At 44.9% G+C, this 20,006-nt stretch overlaps 1 protein-coding gene and 1 long non-coding RNA gene across 7 annotated transcripts in view; one reads left to right on the plus strand and one right to left on the minus strand.

Annotated features, from left to right (window-relative positions):
* The window catches only part of DGKG (diacylglycerol kinase gamma), a 198,870-nt gene extending 184,530 nt beyond the window's left edge, over positions 1-14,340 (minus strand). For 3 of the 6 annotated variants that reach the window (XR_007723454.1, XM_050780242.1, XM_050780244.1), the window contains exon 1: positions 13,913-14,233. The gene's annotated coding sequence lies outside the window, so the exon portion shown is untranslated. Of the gene's footprint in view, positions 1-13,912 lie in introns of all 6 variants that reach the window. The other 3 variants (XM_050780243.1, XM_050780241.1, XR_007723453.1) reach the window with 2 other exon arrangements.
* LOC126948464 (uncharacterized) overlaps positions 12,951-20,006 on the plus strand; it is a 37,086-nt gene continuing 30,030 nt past the window's right edge. The window contains exon 1 of the long non-coding RNA XR_007723462.1: positions 12,951-13,573. This is a non-coding gene — a long non-coding RNA (uncharacterized LOC126948464). The remainder of the gene's footprint in view (positions 13,574-20,006) is intronic.

Below are 20,006 nucleotides of genomic sequence, written 5' to 3' on the forward strand. Positions count from 1 at the left end.
ATCTTCCTCCTAATTTTGAAGTTAAGCATGGTATTTCTAGTTTTATATTCATCTACTCTCTTCTTATTTAAAAATGTATTTAAACCTGTATTTTTCTGTGTCAGCAATGAAAATATATTCAATGTTTCCCACAGTACAAAATGAGACATTCAGCACATCAAGGTTTTTTGCCTTGAGTAATCTGAGTTTTTACCCCCAGATTATTATCATTAAGTTTCTTATGTATCTTCTTTGTTGAGACTAATTTTTGACAGTTGCATTGTTTCCTGACTATATGAATAACATGTAAATACTAAGTCTATGTTTGTGTGGTTTTATTATTCACCCTACAGTTGTAATATCACATCTCTTCCATTCCCAAGCTTTAATGTTAATTTCTCTGTTGACCAGAATAGTTTGAGTAAATACATTTTTTTAGTAAAGGATTTCAGTGGCCTACTTGCTGGGTACTTTCTTTTTTTTTGGCTGAGAATATCTTTTTTTTTTTTTTTTTTTTTTTCTGTACAAATTACTGAATACAGAATTCTGGCTCATAATTTTTTTTTTTTTTTTTTTTTTTGAGATTGGGTCCCACTGTTGTTCAGGCTGGAGTGCAGTGCTGTGATCGCATCTCACTGCAGTCTCCACCTCTTGGGCTCAGGTGATCCTTCCACCTCAGCCTCCCAAGTAGCTGGGACTACAGGTGAGCATCACCATTCCTGGCTAATTTTTGTATTTCTAGTAGAGATATGGTTTTGCCATGTTGGTCAGGCTGGTTTCAAACTCCTGGGCTCAAGTGACTGCCTGCCTTGGCCTCCCAAAGTGCTTGATTTATAGGCATGAGCTACGGCACCGATTGGCTCATTATCTTACTACCCCAAAATTCCAGTCATACCTCAACTTCTTTCTGACATTTAGTGTTGCAGAATGTCTGACACTTGCTTATTTTTTCTTTGAAAATAAAACACTGTTTTTCTGTTTTCATACCAATAGATTTTTTTCTTATAATTAATGATTTTCACCAGAATATACTTTTAATTTTTCTTGGTACACATGAAGCATTTTGAACTAATGTCAGGAAAATATTTTTTTTTAACTTAAAAAATTCTTTAAATCTAAGTTCCGGGATACATGTGGAGAATATGCAGGTTTGTTACGTAGATACACATGTGCCATGGTAAATTAAAGTTTAAAAAAGAAAAAAATTAGAGGCAGGTCTCGCTCTGTCACTCAGGCTGGAGTGCCATGTGGCCATCTTGGCTTACTATAGCCTTGACCTTCTGGGCTTAAGCGATCCTCCTGCCTCAGCTGCCTGTATTTTTTATTATAACATCTTGTATTGTTTCTTTTCCTGGAAGTTCTGTATTTATATGTTTAATGTATTGAATAGTAGTCTCCATTTTCCCCTCATTATTTCACTTTCATGTTTTTTGTCAGAATTCTTGCTCGTCTTTAGCTTTCTGCATTGTTCCAATGTTTGTGCTTCCACTGCATGATTTCAATTCTGCAAAATATTTTTCATTTCAAAGCAGGCAAAGTTTCACAATCTCAGATTGCTCTCTTTCAGATTGCTCCATTTTGATAGTTGCTGCTATATCCTCTTAAATCTCTACAAATATAACTTGGAGATTTTTAAGTTTATGTTCTCTCTTTCTTTTTTTAGCATCTATTTTAAAGAGTGACATTAGCTTTGCATTCTTAGATGTCTCCCTCCTTTGGAACTGCTAGATATTGTTTTCATGAGCTTCACAAAGTGAGTCCCATGGCCCCAGCACAAGGCACACCTGAGGGACCACTAGATGCATTTGATTGAGATGTGTTTCCCATTGCCTGCCTACCTAGCGTTCCTGTAGCTCTTGCCACTTTTTAAAGTTTTTTTACATGGCAAAATATGCATAACATAAAAGTTACCATTTAACCATCTTTAAGTGTACAGTTCAGTATCATTAAGTAACAGTTACATTGTTGTGCAACCATCGCCATCATCCATCCACAGAACCTTTTTTTTTTTTTTTGTGACAGGGTCTCACTGTGTTGCCCAGGTTGGAGTGCAGTGGTGCAATCATGGCTCACTGCAACCTCCACTTTCCAGGTTCAAGCGATTCTCATGCCTCAGCCTCCCGAGTAGCTGGGATACAGGTGTGTGCCACTACGCCTGGCTAATTGGTTTTTGTTTTTGTTTTTTTAAGTAGAGATGGGGTTTCGTCATGTTGGCCAGGCTGGTCTCGAACTCCTGACCTCAGGTGACCCACCTGTGTCGGCCTCCCAAAGTGCTGGGATTACAGGTATGAGCCACCACGTCCAGCCTTCCACAGAGCTTTTTCATCTTGCAAAACAAACTGTGGCATTAAATGATAAGTATCCATTCTTTCCCACCACCACACCCTGGCAGCTATCATTCTACTTTCTATCTCTATGAATTTGACTACTGTAAGTACTTCATATGAGTGGAATGTGCAGTATTTTTTCTTTTGTGACTGGATTATTTCATTTAGTGTAATGTATTCAAGGTTGCATGTTGCAGTATGTGTCAGAAGTTCATTCACATTTAAGGCTGAATAATATTTAATTGTATGCATTTACCACATTTTGTTTATCCAGTTATCCATAAGGGAACATTTAGGTCACTTTTACCTCTTAGCTATTGTGAAGAATGCTGTTATAAACATGGATGTATAAGTACCTCTTCATGTTCCTGCTTTCAATTTTGGGGGGTATGTACCTAGAGGTGTGATTGCTGGATCATACAGTGATTCTATTTTCAGTTTTTTGAGGACCCACTGTGCTGTTTTCCATAGTGGCCGTACCACTTCACGTTCCCATCAGCAGTGTACAAGAGTTCTAATTGCTCTACATTCTGCCAACACTTGTTATTTTCTGTTCTTTTAAAAAATATACATAATAGCTATCTTAATGTGTATGAAGTGGCATCTCATTGTGGTTTTGACTTACAGTTCCCTGATGATTCATGATGCTGAGCTTCTTTTCATGTGCTTATTTGCTATTCATATATCTTTTTTGGAGAAATGTCTTTCAAGTTCTTTATCAATTTTTGAATTGGGTTTTTTTGTTGTTGTTGCTGTTGTTTAGTTTTGGGAGTTCTCTATATATTCTGGACTTTAATTCTTTTTCAGATATGTGGTTTTCAAACATTTATTCCATTCTCTGCAGTCTCTGATGCTTTACCTTTGGAGATGTTAGTGGAATTCTAGGAGTACTTTTCATTTAATCTCCAGGCCAACTTTTCCTTCCATTCTGATGACTTACAGTTGGTTGGTCTTTCCCTCAATCACTGTTGTGAACATTCTTTATTATGGAATGTTTTCAAAACGTCTGACATGTGGATTATATTGATATCCTTTGCTAGTTGTCAGTACTGTAACAAAAATACCCAAATATGTATATATGAATTTGGTTATTTCAATAAAAATCATGGAAGGTAAGAGTTAAATGTGTATGCTTCATTTTTCATTTTTAAGGCCTTATTTTTTGAAGGTGGTATCCCCACACCATAATTACCCTAAGTACTGGTTAAAAATGCTGGTTCGAGGCCCCCTTCCCACACCTCTGGCTCAGAGTCTCTGAGGAGAGAGCCTTGGGATCCACATTTCATTACAAAAGAAATCTCTAGGAAGTTCTAATGCAAATGAAAATTAGAGAACTGCTGGGTTCAGCGGTGACGTGTTAGCAGTTAAAAGAGAAGGGAATGATCCCTTGGAACTAACCAAGGTTCACCAAGAAGTCATGGCGGGTGATTCTTACATCTCCTTGACAGGTACATTAGTTATATAACTCAGGGAAATGTGGTAGACAGTGGATGTACGTGCAGGAGACTTGACAAAGTTTTCATGAGCCTTGCAGGCGTGAGGGAGAAATACCCACTGAATACAAAAACAGGGATGACACGCAAACAAAACCATGGCTGGTGTGCAGACCCAGTTTCGGTTCTGACACCTTAAAGTAGTTTTTAGAGAAACTGTAATGCACACGTAGGAGATTTACCAGAGGAGCTAAGGAATTAAAAGCTGTGTAATTTGAGAAATCACTGAATTTTTTGTTTAGCAATGGTTCTTAACTCTTCTGAACACTGGCGTAGTTGGTAGCATTAGGAGACGTAAAAAAGTACTGAGGCCCAGGCTTTGACCCCAGACCAATTAATTTAGCATCTCTGGGAGTGGGACCTACAACTGGTGCTTTTTCAAGGCCCCCCCTCACCGCCCCCGGCAATGTTAATGTTAAACAGAATTGAGAACCACTGGCTTAGAGAGAAAGACCCCGCTTACAAATTTGTGAGCTCTAATATGGAAGATGAGCATAAGTGTTTCTGTAAGCCACCGCCCTGCTTGACCATGCACCTGGCAGAAGTGGACATTGGTCTTAGTCAATAAATGGCTACTGGGACAGCTCAGTTGACAAGCCCAGACTCTCAACGCTGTGAGACATTTCTTTCCATTATTAGATAGGCATTCACCTCATTGACATGGATCTTTCAGGTACTGGCAATACATTGATCAAGATACATGAAAATCGACTCTCCCCTGATCTCATGAGTTTTCACAGTTTCACCCACCACTTGCACTGAGGACGTCCTTATCTGGGCCTCTAGCCACGGAGCTAGTCTATCCAATTACGTGCCCATCTGGATCTCTCACTGAAACCTCAAAGTTAACATGCCCTGAACTGAACTCGTTACCCAACCCCACACCTGCTCTTGTTCCTAGATTCTCTTGGTCAATGAAACCACTATCCTCCAAGGTATAGGAGCCTGGTGGCCACCTTTGGCTTCTCTGCCTCCCTCAGCCCCCTCACATACACTCAGTTGCAAGTTCTTTCCCCCACTCCACCTGTACCGCCATTGGTTTAGTCCTCATCTGCCTGGAACTCCCTCAGGGGCAGCCTCACTTTCCATCTTCTCTCCTTCCAAGACAGCAGCCTGAGAGGTTGCTCTAATGTTAAAACGTGGCCACGTCAGTCCCCACTTATGAGTTCTCAGTGCCCCTCCGCTCATCACTAGCTACAAGAAAAAAAAATGAACACTTTAATGTGACAAATGAGACCCTCCATGGCCCAGCTCCTGTCCACATTTCCAGACTCATCTCCCATAACTTCCTGACTCACAGTTTTTGCTCCAGCAACACTGAAGTATAGACAACAAGAACTAGCTTTGCATACATGGTTCCCTTTACCTAGAATTTCTTACCCTCATTCCTTCACTTAACTTCACGCATCCTTTAAATTTCAGTTCAAGCTCATCTACTCCAGAGAGTGTTACCTGATTTCCTAGGTCCAATACCTTCCCGGGCTGGGGATGTGACCCTCCCCTGACTCTCATCTAAAGATTGACTCTGGCTGGGCATGGTGGCTTATTCCTGTAATCCCAGCACTTTGGGAGGTTAGGAGGGCGGATCACCTGAGGTCAGGAGTTCGAGACCAGCCTGAACATGGTGAAACCCCTTCTGTATTAAAAATACAAAAATTAGCAGATGTGGTGGCATGTGTCTGTAATCCCAGCTACTTGGGAGGTTGAGGCAGGAGAATTGCTTGAACCTGGGAGGCGGAGGTTGCAATGAGCTGAGATTGCACCACTGCACTTCAGCCTGGGCGACAGAGCGAGACTCCATCTCAAAACAATATATATATATTATATATACATACACACACACACACACACACACACACACACACACACACTCTGTTCCACTCAGTTCCTGGAAACCCAGTTGGTCCTATCCCCAGAAATGAGTCCTGCGACTAGCATGAAGTGGGTGTTGAGCACATATTTACTGATTGAATATTGGTTAAATGATGGAGCATCCTCAGGAGAGCATTGCTATGGTTTGCATAATTTAGGGATTAAAGAACAATGTGGTCTTTGGGGCACAGTGGGACTTTTTCCCCTATAGAATCATATGGCTACTGGCTTCCTAATAGTTGAGAAAGATCACTTCGTGATCATCCAGGCCTGCTGGACTTGCTGGCATGAGAAAAGGGAGGAGACTGACTTTCACCCGTGAATATCTTTATGTCGGGTTCTGGGGATCAGGAACATCCTTGTTGATGAGACTTTAGGATGGGGAGTTTGGGGGGCTAGATGAGAGTAACCATTTTGTGTGACTCCCAAGGAAGGGACACTCTGGCCATATGGGAGTTGGAAAGAGCTTTCTCTAGCTTATTTACTTTAACCTCAAGGCAGGGGCATGAGGGAGCTGGTGAAGTACTATGAGCCACTGTTCCCAGAGCAGAGGGGTGGAGAAATGCAGCAGGAAATGGAAACATTTAGGCCAAAAACATTTCAAGTATTTCAGCATCTAAGGATGAAAGTGGCCTCACTGACCTTTGGCTACTTGGAACTTTCACCCCAGATCAGCCATCAGCAAAGTGAAAACTTGGTTTCTGTGTAGACGACACTGTTTATGCCCCAGGTGAGAAGAAAATTTCCTATGCAAACCACACAGAAAGGAGTGATGGACCCAAATGATTAACTGGGCAGGCAAGTCTGGGTTTTGTCAGCTGCTGTGTGGCCATTGAGTTTTTCTCTTCCATCCGTTTTCTTGCCACAGCAGACTTTTCTAGATGCCTCCATTTTTCACTTGGAGAATGAGAGCTCTTAAGCTATTTCCTTCTTTTCTCTTACACATCATGATTCCAGGAAAGAATCCTTAACTTTCACTGAAGCATCAGTGACTTAAGAGGCGAATTCCAAGAGGAGAAATGGATATTTTTGCAGGAAACAAAGCCTTAAGCTTCTTCAGAAAAGAAAGTGAAAAGAGGAGTTATGCCCTGGAGAAGGCACTGGTCAGAGTGGCAAGACCCTGGCTCCTGTTCTGGCTGGGTAACCCCAGGCAGGGCACATCTTTTGATGGGGGTTTCCTTATTTCTCGGGATGAAGGCTTAGAACCAGATGCTCTCTTGGCTGTTTCTCTGATCTCGTTTTCTATGATGCCAGAAATTCTTAGATCTGTCCCAAATTAATATATATCTCTTATCCTAATTGAATAACATCCCAGGGTGCTGAGACAGTGTGCAATTGAGGTAATTAGACCATGCTCCTTAATTTGTTCAGAATCATACAGTAAAGAAGCCACTACTATCACCATCATCACCCCACCCCCAACCACCATTATAATTGTCACCACCATCACCCCCGCAACTATCACCACCACCATCAATACCACCACCAACACCACTACCGTCAACTCCCCACACAACTACCATCACTACTGCCACCACCACCACCACTAGCATCACCATGATCATCACCACCACCACCACTACCATCACAACTACTGCTACCACCACCATCAACACCACTACCACCACCAAAATCATCACCAATATCGTCACCCCCCCACCATCACTACCATCACCACCACCACCATCAACACTACTCCCGCCACCATGATCATCACCACCACCACCACTACCATCAAGACTATTGCTACCACCACCAACACCACTACCACCACCACAATCATCATCACCACCAATATTGTCACCCCCCACCACCACTACCATCACCACTATCACCACCACCACCACCACCAACACTACTCCCACCACCATGATCATCACCACCACCACCACTACCATCACGACTATTGCTACCACCACCATCAACACCACTACCACCACCATGATCATCATCACCACAACTACTGTCACCCCCTACCACCACTACCATCACCACTATCACCACCACCACCACCACCTCCACTGCCACTACCATCATCACCACTATCACCACCACCACCACCTTACCACCATTACCCCCACCACCATCACCCCACCACCACCACCATCACACCCCCCCATCATCACCCGCACCATCACATTCCAACATCATTGCCTCCATCATCACTACCACCACCACCACAATAATCACCCCTAGTACTGCCACCACTATTACCACCACCACCAACACCAGCATCACCATCCTACCACCACCATCATTACCCCCATTACCACCATCACCACTACCAGCACCAGCATCAGTGTCCTACCACCATCATCACCACCATTACCACCATCATCACCACCACTACCATCACCTTCATGAGAAATAAAGTTCTACTTTTTAAAATGGGAAAATCTATAAAAATGTCTTAATTTGAGGGACTGATGTTAATTCCAGGAAACATTCTGGAATGGGATTTGGAATGAGCTTTTAGGATTGAAGCTGTAATTTCAAGGAACCAACATGGAATCACTGAAATTAGTTTATGTCAGACCAACAAAATTGCTTCTTTGACAAGATTATTGGACAGAAGATCAAGGAAATACCAGTGATGAAGAATATTTGGACTTTATCAAGACCTTTGATAAGATTCCTCTAATAATGTTGAAAAAGAGGAAGAAATATGGGCTCGGTTGTAGCACAGAAAGCTGAATAAATTTTCTAAGTGCTGTTTAATTATTGAATTAATATCTATGTTTAGGAAACATGCATGGAATGCCTCAGAATCCTATGGTGTTCATTATATTTATTGATGACTTAGATGAAGAGGTCGTGCTCATCAGATTCAGAGATGGTAGGAAGCTGGCTGAGAGGGCCAGTAAATACACTGGATGATAGAATCACGGCCAGAATTATCTGGGCAAGGTGGCAAGGCAGACTGAACTGAACAAGATAAAATGAGAAATACTGCACAGTCTCTATCTAGAGTGACTCTGAGGGGGTATGGGCAAGTATGGGGTGAAGGCGAGCAGGTGGGCAACACAGTTCCAGTTCAAGAGCAGGTATAAAAGAGAACTGGGTTACTTCAGGTGATATTAAGCTCAACAGGTATCAATGGTATAGATTCATAATTAGACCTTAAAGAGTTTTAATAGAAATAGGAAATAGAATGAGGAGGTGGTAATTTCAGTCTTCTCCATGCTGATTAGGACTCCCTTGAAATTTTGCACTTTATTCTTTAAGAATAAAGAAATTAGAGAAAACTAGGACAAGAGTGATGATAATAATAGTGAGGGCACTGGAGCAAATGGCTCATGAGGTAGGGTGGAGCAGTGAAAAGGGCATTGGCCAGGGAGTTGAGAGCCAAGTCACCCCGTTAACAGGCTGCAAGATCTTGAGAGCTGGTTCAGGACTCCCTGAGGAGAAGCACAGACTATGGTGGTTGACTGGGTCTGCTCTTGTAGGTTTTGGTCCCCTGGTCAGGCCACACTATGGGTGGGTTCCTTTCTCCCTCCCTCACCCATCCAGGGACAGGTTCTCTTGAGACCCTGAGCAAAATTTTGCACTCTTGATATGTCATTCAGAGTCATAAATTATACCCATTGTTTCTTTTGGAAAGCTTTCAAAAGTCCCCTTTCTCTGATTTCCCAGGAAACCACGATGGTGGCAATCCTCATCCACATCACCACACACAGCAGTTATTGAGGCAGAAATGCAAAAGGTCCAAGAAAAAAGAGAAGATAAATAAAGAGAAAAGGCTTGAAATCATATGGACCTGAGTTTCAATCTCAGTCTCTCCTATCAGCTTTGTGACCACAGGCAAATTACTGAAACTTTCTGAGACTCAATTTCCTTATCTGTGAGATGGAGTTAATACCAGGTGTATACTGACGTGAATATCAGGTGAAGCTATGCATGTACAAAACATAGCACAATGTGGGATGCAGAGTCAGGGCCCAATAAGTGCTATTGTTAATATTACCACAACATTTACTACCATCATCCCTCCTTTATCTTTCTCTCCCTCATCTCTTCTGGGCTAGGCACTGTGCTAGTGCTGAGGACACAGTGGAAAACAAGGCAGACAGAGACACACACTTTGCTTGCACCAAGCTTATGCTCTAGCACAGTCCAGTTAAACTTTTTGCAATGATGGAAATCTTCTAAATGTGCATTCTCCAATATGGTAGCCAGAGGTCACATGCAGCATGTAAGCACTAGCAATGTGACTGGTATAACTGAGGAACTGAATTTTAAATTTCGTTTAATTTTAATGAACTAAAGTTAAACATGGAAATAGTCACATGTGAAAACAGACAGCACAGCTCTAGACACCTTTCAGGTACCTTTCTGGGACTGACTAGCCTGAGCAGAATAAGGTACACTGAAAGAAAAATGCACATAAAGCATCCAGTACAGGACCTGGAAAATCCTATTATTTGTTCATTCATCCCCTTTAATTGTTGACTATGGATCTCAGGTGCTGGGGATACAGAAAAGAATTAGACATGGTCTCTGCCTTCCGGGGGTTCATGGTTCAGTGGGAGATATGCAAATAAGCGACTTCACCATAGCGAGGTAAGCTTATGCACAGGTGTTACAGATTCAGGAAGTCTCTAGGCTGGGCTTCCCTGAAGGATGTTTAGGGACCTGAGCTGAATTTTGCTTGAGTTGATCTCAGAGTGGGAGCAACAACAGATTATATTCCAGGGCTACTAAACCCACTGCTGGTGGCAGAGGTGGCTTGGAGATCAACGAGGCTCCAGGAACGACTCGTAGTTAGGGCCAATTTGTTTTCTTCTAACCCTTGTGTGTTTGTGTGTGTGTGTGTGTGTGTGTGTGTTGTATTGCCTAATTCAATCTCTCTTCTTCCAGCCACATTTTGTTTCTACCTGGGGACTTTTTTTTAAATGATGGGTATAACCTTATTTTTAAATTGTTTTATTACTATTAATAGTTACTAGCCATGATTTTTTTTTTTAGTCAGACGAACTCTGTTACTTATAAAGTGACATCAGCTCTCACTGTGGTTTGGCTGTGGAATTCTGATACTTGGTACAAATAAACAACTCTTTGAATATGGCCAGTGTGTGAAGAAGTTGTTGCTGATGGGTTAAGCTTGCTGAATCTGGCTGTGATCATGATGCGCGTTCATAGGGGTGAGGTTGTTATAATTACTTGTATGGAGAAGTGGGACATTATACACCTTTACATATTTTACATGATGGTTTGATTTGTTCAAAGTTAGTATGTGACATTTAGCTAGAGAATTCTGCAGCTGATACTTGCTCACATAAAAACAGGTATAGCTTTATGTTGTATGGTTTTCAGAATCCCTCCTGAGTGTGTAAAGCAGGGTGCTATGTGTGACTCCTTCCATGAGACTGAAGAATGCTCATGTGACGTGGCTTTAGTCATATGAGGCCTTGGCCTATCTGAATTCCTAAAGGTCATCTGCTTTAACTATGGCTGAGTTGCTTCTGGTGAATGGAATCGTAAATTAGTGTACCCTTTTTGAAATGTGGCTTCTCATAGATACTGTGAGCCTTAAAACATTCATGCCCTTTAGCCTGGTGATCTATTTCTAGGAATCTATCCAAAGGAAGTAATGGGAAATGTGTGCAGTAAAGACTTTGCCCAGAGTTATTTGTAGTTGCTAAAGACAGGAAGCAACTTAAATAACTGACAGTGTAATAACATGCAGCCAGGAAAACAATGTTCATGAAAGGTCTTTTGCTACAACACTAACTCAGAAGAAAAGCAGAGAAGCAATAGCTACAGAGGCTGAGTAACCATACTTTTGAGTCAGACAACCTGAATTTGAATCTCGATTCTGCCACGTACTAGCCATGTAACTTGGACAAGTCACCTGAACTCTTAGAACCCTAGAAAAATGCAACCCTAGAAAAATGGGATTGATAATAATAGTACTCACCTCAGAGGGCCTCCTGAGGATTAAAGGACATAATGCATACAAAATTTAACAGCATGCAAAGTATACTTCTTAGGCACCCAGTAAATGCTGGCTCTGTATGGACTGTATGATTTCAAGGCATAAAAATAGATGGAAAGGAAATATGCCGGTATATTAACAGTGTGGAATGGGAGTGGTAGGATCAAGGGTGATTGATTTGTTCTTTGCATACTTTTCAACTTCCCAATATTTTGGCAATGAACATGAAATACTTTTATACCAAAAGAGTACATTATAATGATGTAATACAATAAGATAGACATTTTAAAAGTTTTAAAGTTTCACCACAAAGAAAGGGTACTTCCCCACCCTTTTCTCCCTTCTCTTCCAGGGGAGGAGGTGGGGCCAGCATCCACCAACTCCCCTCAGTAGGAGAGGGAACAGTTGCTGGCTTCTGGGTTCTTTCCTCGCAGAGGCTCACACATGCACAGCCTGGGACTCTGGGAGTGTCCAGGTTGGAGGGATCCTTGCCATCTGTTGATGGTGCTGCCTGGGGACTTGGAGAGGTTGGGGGAGCTGGAATAGATGATCTTAGTAGTTACTCCCATCTCTGAGAGTCTAGATTTCAAGACACGCAGATGTTTATCGTTTTCTCCCCATGTCTTGGTTGATCTGAACCAACCACTACATAAAATTCTAAGCTAGGAAAGATTCATCTACTAGCTTCCCACTCTAAAGCCCCTCCCAGAAAAATACCTGTAGTAATGCCTATAGTGCTGGCTGTAAACGTTAAGTGGGGTGATTGGCAAAAAAGACATAGATCAGGAGTAGGACAGGGAAGTTAGCTTAGTTGCAGCCGCTTTATTTAAGGAGTATAATTTATATTCGGACTGGAATCTCCAGCAAATGTAGCCTTTTAATATGACAAGCAGTGAAGTACTTTCCTATGTCAGACACATGCCTGGAATGAGAGGGACATAAAACATAAAGGGGTGTGTGTCTGTGCCTGGGTTCATGACCAAACCTCGACATTTGCCCTCTATGATCTAATTTCCTTCACTGACAACCAGGGTGCTCTGTGTGCCAGCAAGTGGCTCTGCCAGCTGTATTTTACAGACAGAGAATCCCAAGCACCAAAATAACAAAGTTGATTCCCCCATCAAGACCAGGGGTCAGTTTCCAGTCCTGTGTCCTGACCGCTGTCTCTCATCATGACACCCCCGGTGTTCACCTCCAGATCCAAAGTGTTGTCCCCCAAGCTCCCGAAATAAAGGAATGACAAACAGCCCTCCCAGGCCCTCCTCCCCACAGAGAGGTCATCATATGCTAATGAAGTCCGAGGAGGTAGCGGCGCAGCGCGGGAGAGCGCGCCCACGGGTTCACAGCGCTCCCGGGCACCACTGCGGCGCAGCCACAAATCGCCTGGCGCTGCAGCAGACCCTCCCGCCGCGGGGGGCGACTAGGGGAGGGGTCTCGACCGCCGCCCTGAGTTCCGCAGCTGGATCCCTCTAATCTGGGAGGTGGTTCTAGCTCTGGTCCCACGCTTTCCACTGCAGTGATGGTGGGGATGGGGGCAGCACGTCAAATCACCTGTAGGGCTTTTTAGAACTCCACAGCCCCTTCCCCTAATTCTACTCCACTAGTTCAAAAGAAGAAAATCTCAGGCTAGGCAAGGGGAGGAGGACCGGTGGAGTCTGCGAAGGCACCACAGGTGACTCTGGGTACGCACCCCTCAGCACACAAACACACACAGAAACATCTTGTGACTCTGAGACTACACAGATCAACCTTAGATTCTCTTCCTGACCCTTCCCTCCTTTATCCTCTGAGGTGTCCGTGTTCTCTTCAGCTTCGCTTTAAGTCGCCCTGCCCGGGGGCTTTGTGGAGTGCCCCCAAAGTCCTAGAACCCCGCGGGACGGTCGGAGGCTTTGGCGGCCAGACATTAGGAAAAACAGCCCCTGCTTCTCCGACTGCCTGGAGCGCGAACTGGATATCAAGGAGCCAAGGTAAGACTAGAAGAAGGAAATCCGACCAGTTGCTTTCGCAAACTGCCTGGAGAAAGGCCGCCTCCCACCCGCACAGCTTTGAGGCTTGAGGGGCCTCTCAGTCGCAGGGAGAGCCGAGCCCCACCCTGTGCCTTCCCCAAGCCTGCACCCCTCGAGCGGGGCATCCCTTCCTGCAGAGCTTTGTGGCAGGTGGAACTGTTGGCGTGGGCGCCGTGGCTTTGGCTGCAGCCCCTTCCCTGGCCGCGGGACCAGCTCCCGCTTTGCCCTCCTTTTCCAAGTTGCTGCACCGGGCGCTCCCTGAGCCGGGGACCCCCTCCACCGCGCCGGCCGCCGTCTTACCTCACCAGGCAACACTTGGTTGCGCGGTGGCCCGGGGCGCTCCTTCCTCGCGGTTTATTCCCTTACTTGGGAGGAAAGAGGAACCGAGAGACAGAAGGGGGACCGAAGCTGGCGTCTGGGCGTCTTCCCGCCCGCGCAGCCCTCTCGGGGGAGGGGGATGCAGCCCGAGTGGGTGCTGCGGAGACCAGGAGGCCAGGCTGTGGTTGGCAGCGCCGGGGTCTTCACCCTGTGCTCGGGGTTCCGCAGCTCCAAAGCCGTCTATCTCCGTGGCCCGCTAGTACGGCACTGCGGCTCTGTGCCCTGCCCCTCGCAGCCTGGCAAGTCCAGCTGCCACTCTTACTGCGGAGCCCTGCCCCCGGGCGCAGAGCCCGCCCCCGCCACACACACCGGCGCGCGCGCGTACACACACGGCACACACAGACACGCGCGCCCACACATGCACACGCGTGCGCACACACGAACGTGGATCCGCTCAATGGGAACCTGACCCCTTTGTCGCAACTTGGGCGCGGGCATCTTTAGGACGCTTTTTTTTTACTGTCAGGGCTTTGGTTTGGGAGGAGGAGTTACAGGCTTAGGGGTGTGGAGAGTACGCAACAGTGGTGGGTACCAGAGAGCACCTGACCCCGGAGGCGAAGGATAACTTTAATAAATACCGACTGGGCGTTTCCTTTTCTCAACTCCGGTCAAGGTTCCCGTAATATCCAGACCAAATCGAAGAAAAAATAAAAATATAAAATCAACAAGTTCTCTTTGTTTCCCAGGAACTCAGTATCTCTAGGCTCCAAATCACTGGCTCTGTCCAGAGGGATGTTTCTGACAGCCTTGACTTCGGTAGCAGTGGATTGGTGGCCGTTCAACTTGAAAAGGTTTTCTCCTTGTAGCCCGGTGGAGACTGGCACAGCCTGCCTGAGCTGGACTCTGATGGATGGGTCGGGTCTCCGGGGGTGTTTAATTCCCATTCTCCTTTGCTTTTAGGTGACCTTGGACAGTATTCCTGCAGAACAAATAGATCCCTTCTTTTTTAAAAATGTAGAAAAGCACAGAAAAGAGGCTGGGGGTGAGGGGGGGAATAGGGGAGCTACATTGGCCGAGGCACTGTGACTTGTTGCTTCTCTTTCCATGACGTGCATGTCCACGTGGGGGGTGATGGTGGTGGTGACACTATTTCAGGCATGTCACACAGCAGGATGACTTCTGTCCATTTCACACCACATTTAGAGTCATTAGGAGTTTAGACTGTCATCTTTAAAATATGTGGAGTTTACTCATTTCCACAGCCGATAATTCTTTTCTGCCAGTGGGCAGTGAAGGTCCCTGGACCAGCACTGTAGCCAAGAAAAGCTTTCTGCAGAGTGTGGAGGCGCCGAGGGGCTCTGGGAGTCTGCGCATTTGGGGAAGAAGCCTGAAACATGAATGTCAAACAGCCCTGAGGACCGTGTTGGGTGGTGTTCATACTGGGCTATCTGCAGGCAGGCTGGTGAGAGAGATGAGAAACAGAGCTGAGAGATCTCCTCAAGTTTCCACACAGTGATGAAGGCAGAGTTGATACAAGAACCCGGTGTTTGCTACTCCTCTTATCCTCCAGGTCTTATCCATTCTATCACCCTGGGTCGGTTCTCCAAGTTCCCTTCAGCTAGACTGAAATAATCTTGGTGAGGGTGCCTTCAAAGTTCTTCCTTTATCCTTTCTTGTTTCCTTTTCAGTCACTGACTCATTCATTTTACAGCTATTTATTAAACTCCCACTCTGTCTTCAGGTGCTTCCCCGTAACTCCAGTTCTGGGCCTTACTTGGGAGGAAAGAGGAACTGAGAGACAGAAAGGACTTAGAACTGTCCTCGTCCCTGGAAGAGGGGAGCCCTGAACACAGGTTTCTTGTATGTATTTTCACTGTGCTAGGTTGCGTGGGTGTGGAAGACACAATCCTTGCTTTTTTTGACTGCATGCTCAGTGGAGGAAAATGAACATACATGTCACAAGAAAAACATTCTGGCTGTCTATTCTTAACTCGTTCTAAAGAAGGCTAAACTGAAGGAGACTCTGTGTTTGGCTGAGCAACGTAATGGACTTGGAGTACATGTTTGAAAGTAGGAGTTAGGACAATATTGAGTTGTTCTGCTTATTAGGACAGGAAGGAAACAAGTTGAATGGAACAAATGGGGAAGACATGCAGAGACTGAGTGTGGAGCCTCAGCTTGGTTGAGAGCACATTGGGGAAGGGTAATGAGAGGGGAGGAGCTCTGAGGACAGGGTTGCCAAACAACTTTCCTGAGAACAGGCAACAGGGTTGCCAAGTTGTCCAGGGATTTGGACAGGGGAGATGCTTGCAAAGATTGGTAAGTAGTTTGCTGTGGGGTGAGCTATGAAAGCCCCTGGTCCTATGAAAGAAATTATTCGTAAAGTCAATATTGTTCACCAATTTGTTTGCAAATGGATTCCTTTGGGATCAAGATGGAGCCAAATGATGCATCTGGGTTGCTGCAGGATGAGTTCAGAGAAGGCTGTGTGGACTGAGTTACATGCTAATAACATGGAGGAAAAGGTGGTAATAGAGGCTGAAGCAATGTGGAAGGCAAAGAGGGATGGGGTGGGAAGAAGCACCAAGCACAGTTAGTGCTAATAGAGGCATCATGGAGGAGGTAGGGTTTGGGATCGAATTTTAAAGGGGAATAGAGATCTCACACAAAGATCAATAGGACAAGGGCAATCTAGGCTGGGAGAAAGCAAAGGCAGAGAAGTAGGACAATTCAGGGTGAGTTCTGGGTCTTCCCAGCAGAAGAAAGGAAGGATGGGACAGTATTGTGGGAGTCTCCAAATGCTCTTCCAGGAGCATAGACCTCGGGTTCCATAGTGAGAAGCTCTGGCAGGTGTGGATTTTTTGTTGTTTGTTTTTGACGGGAAATGAGCTGGGAAGCAAGCTGGGAAGTAACTGATGCCGGCTTTCCCAAGGTAGGCCTTCCCCATCCGAATGGAGCACTGTGGGGAGGGAGTCCTTGGTGCTGCTTTCACGAGGAGCCAGAGCCCAGGTGGCTTATGTGGCTCGCTGCACAGGGCACCCAGCTAAGGGGCTGAAATCCAACTCATGCCCCACTTGCCCAGTCACACAACATGTCGGGGTTGTGTCTGGCAGGGTCATCTCTGCCTGGAGAGAGAGATGCCTTTTCTCTAATTTGCATGGGCTGACAGAGGCCCTGCAACTGAGTTCTTTACTTGAAAAGGGAGAAGCTACAGTGAAACAAGTGAGGATTTATTGGGCCTTTGCTGTATGTGCAAACATAAGGTAAAGCAGAAAGAGTCTTGAGGTCAGGACTATCTGTGAGTCTGAGCATGTCTCTGCTCTGTGGTGACACCCTGAGACATACTATAGGATACAGAGGAGGAAGCTTAGTGCCTCCCCTCAAAGATTTTGCAATCCGTGTCAGTTATAAAACAAACGCTCCTCTGGGTTAAGAAACAGTGAATGACAGTATGGAATCAAGTGCCAAATTGTACAGGGCAGAGTCTCAGGGCTTGAGAAAGGAGACCTCCTCTGGGCTGAAAGAGTCAAGGCGGGCTTCATGGAGGAGGAGGGTTTGGCAGTGAAGCATGTATATGTTGGTTCTCAGCCAGAGAAAAGACCATTGAACATACAGCCAGAGGAAAGGAAGCTGGGGGCTTCTGAGGATGGATTTTTAGCCCCCACAGCCACCCTAATGCCATTCCCAGTTGTAGCCCAAGCGCTGTGATGAGTCACCCTTGTTTCTGAGAGACGGGACGTTTTTGGATGTTTAACTGGTTCAACACTTTACATTCCCTGAGACTTCAATGTTGGCAGCTCACACTCACCATGTTGCTCCGGGAACACATCATCCAAGCCAGCAGCTGATGCCTGATCTCCATTGCCAAGGCAAAGCGAGGGCTGAGTCAGGTACCTGTGTCTGGAAATTTTTAGTCCCACTGTCTCTGACAAGCTGAGTGAACAGCACTTGACAGTTGGAGCATAGCTGAGTTCAGGGTCACCATCCGCAAGGTGGGCTGGGGTTGGGGGTTCTGCTTGCTTTTTTAGGCCTCACTTTTCTCATGTACAGAACACAAAGGATTATACCAGATTATCTCCAAGCTGTCTTCCACCTGATATTTTATGATCTCATAATTAATAGGATCTTTCAGTGTTATCAAGCAATGACAGGATGGGAACAGAGATTAGCCAAGTCCTAACCTTAACTTTCCTCTTGGCTTTGACTGTAGAGGCTGTGATGGAATGAGATTGTGGGTTGGAAACAGGAGAACCAGGAGCTCCTGGTCACAGTTCTGCCATGAACGGAATTTGGGATCCAGTCCTGGGAATGTAGGCAGGTGATTCCCTCAGTTCAGTTTTCTTCTTAGTGAAATAAGAAGGCTGGAAATGGTCCCTACAACCCTTTCTGGCACTGTACTAGCAACTGAACAACTTTTAAGTACTGCCCCCTTGCCTGGGTGGGGCCCCTCCACAAGGCAAGCTGGGAAAATTCTCACAATATCAACTGATAAGTTTGAAGAAAACACAAAGGAGAAGCCATGGGGTTCAGAATAATAAATAGATCATTTAGAATTAGATGGAGTCGAAAGAGCTAGATCTGAGTCTCTAAGCCCCAATTTCCTCTTCTGCAAAGTGGGGATAGTAATACATGCATCTCAGGGCAATGATTAAATGAAGAAGCTTATTTGAAAATGTTTTAGAAGTGCTATGCAAAAGTGTAAAATATAGTTATTGAAGATAGTCTGTTTCCTTAAGGTAGTCTATTTTTTAAAGCTTAATTATTACACTACTTGCTAATGTGTCTGCTTCCTAAGAAACAGCAATTCAGGTCAGCAACTCTGTCTACACGCTCCTAAATATAGTCATATTTTAACATGAAAGGAGCGGGCGGACTTCAGGACTACCAGAGTGCACATCTGCCCCCTGTCTGGAATTCTACAGTGTCACTGGAGTTGCCCACAGTGGATTTCCCAGGAACTTTGATTGTGTTTACTTGACAGTGAAGAAGACACCTACCCATCCAAGATCCTGCTTTGATGATTGCCTATCAGGAGACAGATGGTGGAAAGAGGGGAAGGAGGTGTGAGTGAGTAGGGAGAAAAAAGAAGGCTTTCTTCTTTCTGTTATATTTTGGGCAAAGGATGTTAAACTTTATTCTTTAATGAGCTTGTGAAAAGGCTAATTTGGGTTCACTACATTACTCCAGGTCTGTTTTCTGCTATGTCTGGTCATAGCAGAAATTCTGTGGAATTCTTCACTGTGGTCCCTGGAGGGGAAGCTTTTCATGGGGAACCCTGGGAAGAGCCACAGAGAGGAAAAGGTTCTAACTCCCTAAATGACCATTTGCTTCAAAGCCTGCCCAGCCCACAAAACTTTTGAAAGGATCAGTCTATTTTTAGAAATCCTGGCCACTTATTTATCTCCCGTTAACCAATTTAGGGGGACAAAATGTCACCACATGTTAGCAATTGAAGGAGCCCCAAGTGCCAACACCTCTCATCCGTTCTTCCCATTTGCTGCTGCCGGAGTAACTTCTGAGAGTTTAGACCCCAAAGTCCTCTCTTTGTTCAAAAGCCTTCAAAGCCTCAGAGCCCTCATCCACAAAATGGACATAATAATACTTAGGCATAGGCTTTTATGGAAGATAGAAGAAATATTTATAAACAGTCTACAATAGGATTGGTCACATGGTAGGTTCTGGATGAATGGAATTATTGTTATCACTGCCTTAAATAGAGTGAAATAGAGAGTCCCTAAAATGGCATTCAGGGCCCTCCATGAAGTGGTCCCAGCTCACTCATCCACTTGCACGTCCAGTAAGCTTTTCAAGGACAAGGTGTGCAGGCTGCCCGGCTTCGTCTTCCAAACACACCTTGCACCTGCTCCCTCCCTGTCCTGCTCAGGCTACTCCCACAGCTGGGAGAACTGCCTTTTTTCCTCTCTCTTGCTTCTTCTATAGTGCCTTTTAAATCCACCCAGTTGAAGTTAATTATTCTCTCTCTGGTACTTCCATTGAAACTTGTTTATAATTTATTCCAGTACTTACAACAGACTGCCTTATATTACAATTACTTGTATATGCTTCATACCCATTG

This window comes from Macaca thibetana, chromosome 2 (genome assembly GCF_024542745.1).
Source record: "Macaca thibetana thibetana isolate TM-01 chromosome 2, ASM2454274v1, whole genome shotgun sequence".
NCBI classification, from domain to species: domain Eukaryota; kingdom Metazoa; phylum Chordata; class Mammalia; order Primates; family Cercopithecidae; genus Macaca; species Macaca thibetana.